An 11,496-nucleotide genomic window follows, 5' to 3' on the forward strand; every position below is an offset into this window, starting at 1 on the left:
CGACTTCCTCTAAAACGATAGCCACCATCTCATTGAAAGACAGGACACCTTTTCCTCTATCAAGTGGTATCAGATTTTCAGGTTGGTCGATGAGATTTTCCAGTTTTCATAGTTTAGATCGAGTCTGTTCTTCATACCTACAGTCTACGAAAAAGCCAACAAAACAAATTAGGGTTAGTTCATCATATACGAACCAATCTGAGCCTTTCCATAGTCTTTTTAGAGTTTTTGTTTGTTGAATTTGCGGTTGCATCGTCGTGTCGAGTTGCTGGTCTTAGCGTGTAGTCCCTTAGAGTTTCGAGTTCTATTCACAGGTTGTCACGCCGCCGCCGCACCATCGTCATCATCATTACCATATACCACCACCCCACCATATACATCGCCTCTGCCATATACAACCACCAATCCGAGTCCACATATACCATCACCATATACAACCACCAGTCCGAGTTCCACCAGACCGCCACAAGTCCAAGTTCCACGAGATTCATCTCCGCTACCAGTCCTAGTCCGAGTCCAGTATTTGTTGCTTTGTTTTCGAGTTCCAGATCACGTGATACTTCGAGTCGTGACAGAGTAGGACTCCTGAGATTCTGTGCTACCCACAGAAGAAAAATAGTTCCAAACTCAAAAAAAACTAAGTCTGGAAAATTCTGGCTAGGCAGTTTTTAGACCATTTGTAGACTTTTTCGAAAAAAATTGTTGCGGAGAAAAAAAAGAGGAAAAAAGTGCAAAAAAAAGTGAAAAAAGTGAAAAAAAAGAAAAAAAAATTCAGAGAGTGCTCCTCCCTTGTTTACATGTCGCGCCGTGATTTTGTTCGTGTTCTAGGCTCGCGTCTCTAGTACGGTCTAGCCTAGGATCAGCACAGTACCATCGTTGAGCGTTTATTCAACATTGATTATTGCTGACCCTTTTTGCTACCATATTATAAGCCTTCCCAGCTGCACATACATCTACGTCATGCGTTTGACTCTCCCTGGTAATCGCTCTATCCAAGCTTTGAGAGTTTTGACTACGACGGTTGCCGATCACCGCCTGCTGCTGGGTAAGAACTGGCAAGAATTTGAGATTTGCTTGACGGATTTGTGACATCCACCACCACCTCTTGTTAGTAGTCTGTAGGATCATATTCTTGTGTGTTTCTATTGCTGCTAACCATGGCAGGATCACAAGCCAACGAGACTGACTGGGAGAACATGACGAATAAGGAATTGCATGATAAATTTCAAAAAATGATGAGTGGACAGGTGCAAGATGTGCTAAACAGATTTGAAGAGGCCATGGAGAAGATAGATGGCATGGAGAAGACGTTCGAGACAAAGCTCGATAACAAGTTTAATGAATTGCTTGCGCGTCTTCCACCACCAGCACCTCCATCAGGTTCCACCTCCAGCCGTGATACAAGAAAGCAGGAACAACAACCACTATCTGCCAAGAGCACACCTGCCGGACCTGCGAAGAGCTCTTCTTCGTCCATGGCATCAACAGGGCACACAAGTGATATTATTTGTCGTTGTTGTAAGGGAATAGGACATTTTGCGAGAGAATGCCAATCTCAGCGTGTGATGATTGCTACTGAGGATGGTGGGTATGAGTCCGCTAGTGACTATGATGAGGAGACTTTGGCTCTTATTACACGTGAAGAACACGGTGGAGATGATTCTGATCATGAGACACAATACATGGCTCCTAAAGATGGTGACAAGTATGAATGTTTAGTTGCTCAACGTGTTTTGAGTGTGTAGGTCACACAAGCTGAGCAAAATCAAAGGCATAATTTGTTCCATACAAAGGGAGTTGTGAAGGAATGTTCTGTTCGCGTCATCATAGATGGAGGGGGCTACAATAACTTGGCTAGCATGGAGATGGTGGAGAAGCTATCTCTCACCACAAGACAACATCCAAATCCTTACTACATCCAATGGTTCAACAACAGTGGCAAGGTTAAGGTAACACGTACTGTTCGTGTGCATTTTAGTATCTCTACATATGCTGATTATGTTGATTGTGATGTGGTACCTATGCAAGCATGTTCCTTATTACTTGGTAGACCATGGCAATTTGATAAAAATTCTGTACACCATGGTAGAAACAATCAGTATACTCTTGTTCATAAGGATAAAAATATTACTTTGCTTCCTATGACTCCTGATTCCATTTTGAAAGATGATATTAATAGAGCTAATAAAGCAAAACAGGAGAAAAATAAAAGTGAAAATCAGATTGTGGCAAAAGAATTTGAGCAACAAATGCAGCCTAATAATAAACAATCTAGTGTTCCTTCTGAAATTAAATTGAAAAGTGCATGTTTAATTGCCACCAAATCTGATATTGATGATTTAGATTTTAGCAAATCTGTTTGCTATGCTTTTGTGTGCAAAGAGGCATTATTTTCATTAGAGGACGTGCCTTCCTCTTTGCCTCCTGCTGTCACTAACATTTTGCAGGAGTTCGCTGACGTCTTTCCACAAGACGTGCCACCGGGATTACCACCTATTCGAGGGATTGAGCATCAAATTGACTTAATTCCCGGTGCATCATTACCCAACCGTGCACCATACCGTGCCAATCCAGAGGAGACGAAGGAGATTATGCGTCAAGTACAAGAACTGCTCGACAAAGGTTATATACGCGAATCCCCTAGTCCTTGTGTTGTTCCTATCATTTTAGTGCCGAAAAAGGATGGTACGTCACGTATATGCGTTGATTGTAGAGGCATTAATAATATTACTATTCGTTGTCATCATCCTATTCCTAGGCTAGATGATATGCTTGATGAATTGAGTGGCTCTACAATATTCTCCAAAGTTTATTTGCATAGTGGATACCATCAAATTTGTATGAAATTGGGAGATGAATGGAAAACAACATTTAAAACTAAGTTTGGATTATATGAGTGGTTAGTCATGCCTTTTGGGTTAACTAATGCACCTAGTACTTTCATGAGGTTAATGAACGAAGTTTTACGTGCTTTCATCGGACGATTTGTGGTAGTTTACTTTGATGACATATTGATTTATAGCAAATCTTTGGAGGAACATTTGGAACATTTAAGTGCTGTTTTTATTGCTCTACGTGATGCACGTTTGTTTGGTAACCTTGGAAAGTGCACCTTTTGCACCGACCGAGTATCTTTTCTTGGCTATATTGTTACTCCACAGGGAATTGAAGTTGATAAAGCCAAGATTGAAGCTATTAAGAGTTGGTCGCAGCCCAAAATGGTCACACAAGTGAGGAGTTTCCTTGGCCTCGCTGGTTTCTATAGGCGTTTTGTGAGATATTTCAGCACCATTGTTGCACCTCTCAACAAGCTTACAAAGAAGGATGTGCCTTTTGTTTGGGGTTCCGCACAGGAAGAAGCCTTCACGGTATTGAAAGATAAGTTGACACATGCTCATTTACTCCAACTTCCTGATTTTAATAAGACTTTTGAGCTTGAATGTGATGCTAGTGGAATTGGATTAGGAGGTGTGTTATTACAAGATGGCAAACCTGTTGCATACTTTTCTGAAAAATTGAGTGGGCCTAGTCTGAACTATTCTACTTATGACAAAGAATTATATGCTCTTGTTCGGACCTTAGAAACAAGGCAACATTATTTATGGACCAAGGAATTTGTTATACATTCTGATCATGAATCTTTGAAACACATTAAAAGTCAAGCAAAACTGAACCGTAGACATGCTAAATGGGTTGAATTCATTGAGACTTTTCCTTATGTCATTAAACTCAAGAAGGGTAAGGAAAATGTTATTGTTGATGCATTGTCTTGTCGTTATACTATGCTTTCACAACTTGACTTTAAAATATTTGGTTTGGAGACCATCAAAGATCAATATGTGCATGATGCTGAATTTAAAGATGTATTGCAGAATTGTAAGGAAGGGAGAACATGGAACAAGTTCTTTCTTAACGATGGATTTGTGTTTCGTGCTAACAAGCTATGCATTCTAGCTAGCTCTGTTCGTCTTTTGTTGTTCCAGGAGGCGCATGGAGCAGGATTAATGGGCACTTTGGCATCAAGAAGATGGAGGATATACTTGCTACACATTTCTTTTGGCCAAAGATGAGACAGGATGTTGAGCGTTTTTTTGCTCGCTGCACTACATGTCAAAAAGCTAAGTCACAACTCAATCCTCATGGTTTATATATGCCTTTGCCTGTACCTAGTGTTCCATGGGAGGATATATCTATGGACTTGGTTTTAGGTTTACCTCGAACAAAGAAGGGGAGGGATAGCATATTTGTTGTCGTGGATAGGTTCTCGAAAATGGCACACTTTATACCATGTCATAAAAGCAATGATGCTGTTAATGTTGCTGATTTGTTCTTTCGTGAAATTATTTGCTTGTATGGTGTGCCAAATAATATTGTTTCAGATCGTGATACTAAATTTCTTAGCCACTTTTGGAGATGTTTATGGGCTCAGTTGGGGACTAAAAAGCTTTTTAGTACTACTTGTCACCCCCAAACTGATGGACAAACTGAAGTAGTCAATAGAACATTGTCTACTATGCTTAGGGCTGTTTTGAAGAATAACAAGAAAATGTGAGAAGAATGCTTGCCTCATATTGAATTTGCTTATAATCGTTCATTGCATTCTACTACTAAGATGTGCCCTTTTGAAATTGTGTATGGTTTCCTACCTCGTGCACCTATTGATTTGTTGCCTCTTCCATCTTCGGAGAAGGTTTATTTTGATGCTAAAGAACATGTTGTATTGATTTTAAAAATGCATAAGTTAACTAAGGAAAACATTGAGCGTATGAATTCTAAATATAAACTTGCTGGAGATAAGGGTAGAAAACATGTTGTGTTTGCACCTGGAGATCTTGTTTGGTTACATTTGCATAAGGATAGATTTACTAATTTGCGCAAATCAAAGCTAGTGCCACGTGCTGATGGTCCTTTTAAGGTGTTAGAGAAAATAAATGATAATGCATATAAACTTGAGCTGCCTGCAGATTTTGGGGTTAGTCCCACTTTTAACATTGCAGATTTGAAGCCTTATTTGGGTGAGGACGATGAACTTTCGTCGAGGACGACTTCATTTCAAGAAGGGGAGGATGATGAGGACATCAATACCATTGTTACACCCACAACCCCTGCTGCTATAGGCTTTTTTTAGAGGCTGTATGTGTGGGGAAACAAGAGTTAGGGTTGGTTTCGGACCCCTCTTCCAAGGGCCATGAAATTCCCCCTCTTCCTCCATATATACAACCCTTAGGGCGTCGTTTAGACTTTGGGGTTTTGTTTGGATTAAAAGTTCGCCATAGCTGCAACTTCGCGTACTTCGTTGGTGTCCAATGACCAGACCAAGACGTCACAGAACCCCACCTTGATCAATAAAGCTTTCATCTTATATTCGCAATATCCAGATTGCAATCTCAGTTTCTTGCTTGTTCTTCGTTTGCTCGCAGGAAATAGGCCCTCGTGGTCAGGTTGATCATGCTCCGGCGTGGTCAATAACCCCTCGGAGTTGGTTTAGCGATTGATAAGGCACGACGTCCTCGCACGTTCGTAGTCGGATCGTCAAATTCGACTTCCTCTAAAACGATAGCCACCATCTCACCTAAAGACGGGACGCCTTTGCCTCTATCAGATGTCCGGGTGTTGGCGAGGCGCCAGATGTCCGGGGTTGACGCCGGATGTCCGGGGCCTGTAGCACTTCGGCTGCAGGGCTGCTGCTGTTGTTGACATCTTCAGGGGCCAGATGTCCGGGCTAGGGCTGGATGTACGGGTCCTGAGAGATGTCTCCATCTTCTTCCGTCGTCGCTTCCATGCTTCCCTTGCAGATGGTGTAGTTGTTCCGAGGCGCTTGCACTCCTCATCATCCGTGAAGCTCCAACAATACATATGCATGTACACGAGAGAAGTGTCAAGTAGTATACCATCCTCGAAGGGGTCAAGTGGGCACGTGTAAAGGAGATGATTCACCTTTGAGTATGTGAAGTAGATGTCGCACATGTCCCTCGCCGAATGGACTCTTGACATGGTGATGTCCATAGGATGCCCACATCACTAGTTCTCGCGGCCTGCAGCAACGCATCAAGAAAGTAGTGATCAACGAGCTAGATCGTTGTCTTCCTTCTTTTGCCCTTGTGTATTTCGGGCGTTGCCGCATGTGGCTTTTTTTAATTATCTTCCTAAATATGTAAGACAATTATTATCCACTGTCATCATCCTTATATTCATCAGTCTTGCTATAAGTAACAGTCGATGCTATATAGGTCCGTCGGATCTTACATCAAGATCCGTGCAAAAAATTCTTTTCATATTTTCTTTTTTCTCTCTTAAATCTCAGTCGAGTGAGACATAGCCACGCCATGAAATAGGGGCTCGGGTGCCATTAATGGAGACGTTGGGAGGGAGCTGGGCAGCGGATAGAGGTCAAAGGGCTCTCCTCCTAATGAGCGCACGAAGTGATCTGATCGCACGCCTTTGGTACTCAAATAGCTACCCCGCACGACACCTCCTAGCCAATAAAAAAGGGATGCGTGGCGGCACATAATTGGTAAGTTGAACACCCACGGTTTCAATAATACTTGTGTTTCTGATTTCTAATGTGACACCACTTGTTCCAAAATGACTTTGTTTATTGTTAATGTGTGCACCTTCGCAAATCGGGCAGAAAAATTACCACAGCATGTTGGTGCCATGTCATGACACCATGTCAAGTTTCATGATATTCAGGTGAGTTTTGGATTTACGGGAATTTTAAAACCAAGTTTCTCAATGTTTCCGGCTGAGCTAAGACGCCCAGATGTTTGAATTCCATTCCCACTTCTTCCATTGACCTAGAAGTTCGCTCAAGTACACATAAATGATTTTCTAACTAACTTTTGTGCACTGGAGCATGCGCTTGTACTTCAAATTTGAATTATGTGCATTAAATGCCTGGAAAATCAATTAATGTATAAAAAGGCCAAATGAACCTAGAATCATTCCATAATTTAGCACGAAACTCCAATTTGGTCTAAGCTACCTGTGTAAAAAATCAAGGCGGGAGAAGGCAGTGTATGTCGTTTCGCACACGGAGGTGACACGTTCCCTCTTGGAACCATGAGCCTTCTTGAGAGAAGCTCCGGTTTGCGAGGAACTTATTCCAAAGCTTGTCTCAATTCGGCCAAAAATTTACCACAACATTTTGGTGCCATGTCATGACACCATGCCAAATTCATGATTTTTAGGCTTGTTTTGGATTTACAGGAATTAAAAAACCAAGTTTCTCAATATTTCTGGTCGAGGCACGACGCCTAGATGTTTGAATTCCATTCCCATTTCTTGCATGGGACCTACAAATTCACCCAAGGAAACACATGTGATTTTTGAACCAACTTTGGTGCACTGGAGCATGTGCTTGTAGTTCAAATTTGAATTATGCACATTAAATACGCAAAAATTGAATAATGTATAAATAAGGCCAAACGAACCTGGAATAATTCCAAAATTCAGCACGATACTCCTATTTGGTCTACTCTGCCTGTGTAAAAAAATTAAGGCAGGAGAAGGCAGTGTACGTCATTTCACACACGGAGGTGACACGTTCCCTCTCGGAACCACGAGCCATCTTGAGAGAAGCTCCGGTTTGCAAGAATCTTATACCAAAGCTTGTCCCAATTCGGCCAAAAAAATTACCACAACATGTTGGTGCCATGTCATGACACCAGGCCAACTTTCATGATTTTCAGGCGTGTTTTGGATTTACATGAATTAAAAAACCAAGTTTCTCAATCTTTCCGGCCAAGCCATGATGCCTAGACGTTTGAATTTCCTTCCCATTTCTTGCATGGGACCTAGAAATTCACCCAAGGATGCACATGTGATTTTTCAACCAACTTTGGTGCACTGGAGCATGTGCTTGTATTTCAAATTTGAATTATGCACATTAAATGACCAGAAATTCAATTAATGTATAAAAAAGTCCAAAGGAAGCCGGAATAATTCCAAATTTTAACATAACACTCATATAGTTCGATGTTGCCTCTATAAAAAATCAAGGGGGGGGGAGGCAGCATATATCGTTTCGCACACAAAGGTGACACGTCCCCCTCGGGAACCACGAGTCTTCTCGAGAGCAGCTCTGGTTTGCAAGAAGCTTATACCAAAACTAGTCCAAATGCGGGCAATTTTTTTACACAGCATGTTGGTGCCATGAAATGACACCATGCCAAGTTTCATGATTTTCTGGCGAGTTTTGAGTTTCCAGGAATTTAAAAACAAAGTTTCTCAATGTTCCCGGCCGAGCTGCGACATCCAGATGTTTGAATTACATTCCAATTTATTGCATGGGACCTATAAATTCACCCAAAGACACACATGCGATTTTTCAACAAACTTTGGTGCACTGGAGCATGTGCTTGTAGTTCAAATTTGAATTATGCATATTAAATGCCTAGAAACTTAATTAATGCATAAAAATGCCAAATGAACCCAGAATAATTCCAAATTTAAACACTACACTCATGTAGTTGCATGTTCACTGTACATAAATGTCTAGCAATTCATACACCATCCTTTCCCTCCGTAACACCATTTTGTCTTTCAAAACATAATGAAAAAATCAGGTATACCACAAACAGTTTACTAGAAAGAATCGTCTGGGATGTGATATAAAATATCTTGGCGCACCGTCTTGTCTGACTTACGCAAGAAGCTTCGTCATCTACAGTCCACCGCCCGCGCTTGAACCTTCTCCTTGCAGCGCAGCCTCCTCGCCGGCGACCCTTCTTCTTGAAGCGTCGCCTCCTCATCGGCGACCCTTCTTCTTGCTACGCGGCCTCCTCGCAGCCGACCCTTCTTCTTGATGCGCGGCCTCATCGATAAGGTCAGGTAATCCACACCCCACCCACACCATCCTCCTCCTTCCTCGTCCCACATGCCTTGACTGACGGCGCGACACCTTCCGCCGAAATCACTGACCCCGTCCTCCAATTAAGCGCCGCCCACAGCCATTTTGCACATGGTATAATGTGGAGCTCAGTAGCTTTTGATAGCGGAGAAGCAAATCGCGGCCACACGCGCTCACGAGGTCACTATGGCTGCCATGCGTGCTGACCGCCAGATCTTGGAGGAGCACCTCGTCTTCGAGGCCACCGTTGACCTGCCACGCGGTTGTCTACTTTAAAATACAGTTCGTGCTATCTTCTCGAGGCCACCGCCAGTGCCTTCTAGGGATTTTTCTTGTGTAATGTTAATATGCAATCTGATGTTCAGTTAACGGTTTGGTCCTCTGAAATGTAATGTTCAATTAACAGTTTGATCTTCTGAAATGTAATGTTCAATTAACAGTTTGGTCCAACAATAGCTACATTTCGTGGTACTGTTCTCAAGCATTCTTTGTTTTGTTAACTGTCTTATCTTCTAGTACATGTTTCTATTCTGCTGTGGTGCTCGGTTAATTGTTTTGGTTCATTTGGTTTGTTGTCCATTTAACTGTTTGGTTCAATTCTGATTTGATTTTCATGTGTTGTGGGTACAATTTTGTATTGTTATGCATGTGAGAAATAAATCGAATTTGGTTGTACTCAATACATATTCTACTAATAGTATGGCAACTCTCAATTAACCTAATAAAGATCTTCCTTATGTGTGTTGCAGGGAAACAATGGTAGACACTGCGGTTTACCATCGAGGTTTGCTCATGCATGGTCCTTTCGCTAATAGAACTTTATTGTGCAGTTGTAGGAATCATTCTAATATTTAGGTTTCTTACAATTTGGTCTTGCACATGTAGGTCCTGTTGTCAGAGGCTTAGACCCACTGTTCGACCCGTTTTGCATATGGGGAAATGAGATGCTCATGAATATCAATCAAGTCAAGAAACTCAGAAAGATTGTTAGGATCAAGAAACTCGCGACGAATAACAGCAAGATCTTTGTTGGGACAATTAAGAATACATCAATCAACTATAGGATGGTACTAACTCTTTTACCTTGGTTTTACCCCTGCGCCATTTCAAAATTTATAACAGTGATTTATGTGTATCTTTGTTTTTCAGTACTTTCCAAAGCAGTTCACCGATGATTTCCTCTCAAACCACCTGCATGGTCAAGAGGTGAGGAAGGTATTTATTCAACACCCATGGTACAATATTGAAGTCTTTCTGAAGAGGACGAAGGTTGGGTGGGAAATTATCCATATCCACTGGCCTAAAGTTGCATGTACATTCAACATCACTGAAGGCTCAATATTTGCCTTCCACTTCTACAGTTTCCTAGATGAGAATGATCTGTCTATTTACCGTGTATGATGCTACTTTCCAAAGGTTTTTGATGTTGCATGTGAAACTTGGTGCTGTTGTGTAATGGCATAACTGAGTGCCGAAGCTATATGATGTAATTCGATTATGAAATCCTGGTTGCCGTTATACGGATATGAAATATCTGGTGTGTTTTATAAGAAATATTAATTTTATTACTACATGGATTATCAATAATAGGCTAATTACGCTTCTTATTGGCGTTTTCTATTACAGACAGTTACTCAGACAACACCGTGGGCGATGAACTCAAACAACCCACACGATTTCTAGAAAGTAAGCGTGTTCGATCAACTAACAATCACACACGGCTTTTGACAGAGAACTATTTGCGTTAGGCCAGCTTGCACAAACGTTTTCACATAAAAAACTGTGTGTGATATACGTACGAAAGGAAATGTTTTTCTGGGATTCACCGTGTGGGATGTACATACGAACGGAAATGATTGGGTTTCGATGCCTCGCCAGATTGCACACGAGCTCATTTTGCCCCAGCCTGTGTGCCAGGAGGGCCTATCCTCGACGGTTTCTAGGTCGTGTGGGGAGGACCCCCTATCACCCACACTCACTTGGTGGCGGTTCCAAACGCCATCGCGGGAAGGGGTTAAAAACCGTTTGTATATTAGGTCTCTGCACTAGTGTATCGAGTCATTATTACATCAGAATAAATCCGGCCAAAGGCCAAGTCATGAGAAAAACTAGAAATTTTAGTTCACCCCACATGGCAACTCTGGCATCCCCCACCTGGATTTTTCACGTTTAACTTGCACAACACACTTTCATTGGTACCCCACATTTTCTTTTTATGTCATTTTTCATGTTTGTCCTTTTTTGTTCCACATTTTTTTGTAGGGTAAATTAGACTGTTAGACGTCTGGACAAAACTAGGATGAAAAGACCCACTAGAACAGATTCAATCCGAGCAGGCGATGTCCGATAGTGCAGAGATTTATGAGCCAATCGGTGACAAATCTGCCACTACACCGGCCATTGTTGCCGCCAGTTTGGGTGCTCGTATGTCTCCATCTACATCTGAAGGTGACGGTAGAGCCTGTAGCGACGAATGGGTATCTGCCAGGACTAGTGAGGTCATGCCTACCCTCCTGTCAATGAGGGATGCTGCTGACACCCCTAGTTGGTGTGCCAAATGTCAGGATCGAGGCTCTACGGACCCAAGAAAGGTTTGAACTCTGGGGTGTTCTCACAGAAGTCCACTAAGCTCCAGCTCACTGCCC

The sequence above is a fragment of the Triticum aestivum genome, chromosome 6A (assembly GCF_018294505.1).
Source record: "Triticum aestivum cultivar Chinese Spring chromosome 6A, IWGSC CS RefSeq v2.1, whole genome shotgun sequence".
Taxonomy (NCBI): Eukaryota; Viridiplantae; Streptophyta; class Magnoliopsida; order Poales; family Poaceae; genus Triticum; species Triticum aestivum.